This window comes from Sardina pilchardus, chromosome 15 (genome assembly GCF_963854185.1).
Source record: "Sardina pilchardus chromosome 15, fSarPil1.1, whole genome shotgun sequence".
NCBI lineage: Eukaryota > Metazoa > Chordata > Actinopteri > Clupeiformes > Clupeidae > Sardina > Sardina pilchardus.
This window is the reverse complement of record NC_085008.1, coordinates 1383481-1385617: the sequence shown is the minus strand read 5'-3', so window position 1 is coordinate 1385617 and position 2137 is coordinate 1383481. Positions and strand designations below refer to the sequence as shown.

The following is a 2137-nucleotide window of genomic DNA, read 5'->3' as shown; positions in this document are numbered from 1 at the left end:
AAAAAAGTGGTCTAGAATCATTCTGGAACCATTCTGGAGACATGAGACATGAGGCTTGGGAGGTAGGCTATACTGTATATCAGAACCATTCTGAGATACATCTAAAAAATGTAAAAAAAAAAAGAAGAAGATGAAAACGCTTATTTTTTTTATGTTTCTCCCACAATGTCATACAACCCTTTGGCATGTGTCAGAACAAACAGCATGTGGCAGTGTCATTTTCAGTCAGAACAAACAGCTGTCAAGAGAAAATCATAGGCCTAATTAAATGTGTAAATGTTTGCGTCAGTCCATATTGTCAAGTGGTGCAAAATCCAAAACAGAAGACCAAGTTACACACCTAGCCTACTATACTAAAAAACATGGAATAGTGGACGGTCACAACTTCAGAGAATATGGTCAACTGTTATGGTTATGAGGGGGTCCTTGGAAAAATGTTGTTCCCCAAAAGGGGTCCTTGGAAAAATGTTGTCCCCCAAAAGGGGTCCTTGGAACCAAAAACATTATTGAGATTGAGAACCCCTGGTACTACCACGGCAAGTGGACTGTGAGGATGGAATCTGATCTGAGCCTACTGTAAGATATAAACATTGTTGCCAGCAGGTGGCATTAGTGAGGGACGTTTTTATATTTTAATCCAGCGAGGAATTGCGAATGGGATACTAGTGAGCGGTCTTGGTAGGACGGGGAGCCAAAGTGGCTACTTCTGACAAAGGATTTCCTCACACGCTCACAAGAGAAAGGTCCACACATACACAAACACACGGACACAGCTGTGCAGGACTCTTCCCGGCCAGGAGTCGGCTACTTGTGGCGGTGTTCCCCTGTCCGCCACTGGGCTCCGTGGTTACTGGACTGGCTAACCGGTAGGAATATGACCGAGAAAAACGGGACGCTCTGAACATCACGGACAGAAGAGAGGGGGAGAGCTATTGTTACAATGAAGGATCTACAACAGCGAGACAACAAAGTATAGCAATAAGTTCGTGTTATTGTCTTCTATTGTGTTTTCCTTAGGATGTATTGACGGACATATCCGTGGAATTGTAGCCTACTGAGGATCTATGCAACATTTTTTTGTTTGCAAATCGTCTGAACAAAGGATACGTTCCGAAATTTCGGGTGTGATTTTGGATCTTCACACAAGAAAGAAAACAGGGGTCACACGAATAGGAAAACACGCCTGATCTAATAGTATCAGCTGGCATCACGGAGTGATCAGACATACATCGAAAGTCAGTAGAGGAAAATGGGGTGAGTGTGAAAGCGGAGTCGTTGTACGGCAAGTTGTTGTAACCTCAAACCGCGCAGGCTAGTTACTGGAACTGAAGTAGTGAAAAGTTCTGAATGAATGGGTGCCAGCAAATGTTGTCTCGTGACTGCTGAGGCTCCGAGGCAACATTGTTTCCGTCCTGCACACACAGCTCAGCCATAGTTTTTGGCACACGTGTGACTGTTCAAGCTACAGAGCTAGCAAGAATATAATCGCCACTTTCGGCGACATCAGCATTCTTCAAGTTCTGTTGGAGTGTTTGGAAAGCAGCTGAGGTGTTTTGCACGTTCATTGCGATCCTTTAGAAATGTCCGTGAGTGAGTGGGTGTAAATGCGTCCATCACGGATTGAGCCATAGTCCCTATCCCTTGTATACGACCAGACTTCTCTGGAATCCAACAACACACTGTATCTTACTGTAATTATACTAGTGCTGATGGTGAAGTTGTGACCAATATAGGCCAGTACTCCACGAGTTATCACCTCTCCACGAATGTGTGAGGACGTGTATGCTAACCATATTACTTAGGCTATATTTACAAAATATTGTGTTTTGGAGCGACAGTTTCTCCAAATGTGGAGTTTCAAATAGCGCGGGACTAGCGCGGTATCCAGGCCGTATCAATCCCAGTGTTCAGGACGTGATGATGGAGACACAATAACGAAGTAAACGGCCCACGGTGGCGGAGCGCGTTGTGCACTCCGATGGGAGAACTGTCAGACACCATTATCCCGGATCATTACCCTGCTCAGCGTGTTGTGGGCTTATGAATATGAGATGCCTGCTGCCTTTTATTAGCATCCTAAATGGTGGTGACCTGGAGATGACTTGGACAGCAAAGCCCGATATCATGAAATAGGCCG

General features: G+C 45.0%; 1 protein-coding gene across 1 annotated transcript in view; it reads left to right on the top strand.

Moving 5' to 3' along the window:
- Positions 1 to 768: 768 nt before the first annotated feature.
- LOC134102306 (homer protein homolog 3-like) overlaps positions 769 to 2137 on the top strand; it is a 40482-nt gene continuing 39113 nt past the window's right edge. The window contains exon 1 of the mRNA XM_062556384.1: positions 769 to 1254. The gene's annotated coding sequence lies outside the window, so the exon portion shown is untranslated. The remainder of the gene's footprint in view (positions 1255 to 2137) is intronic.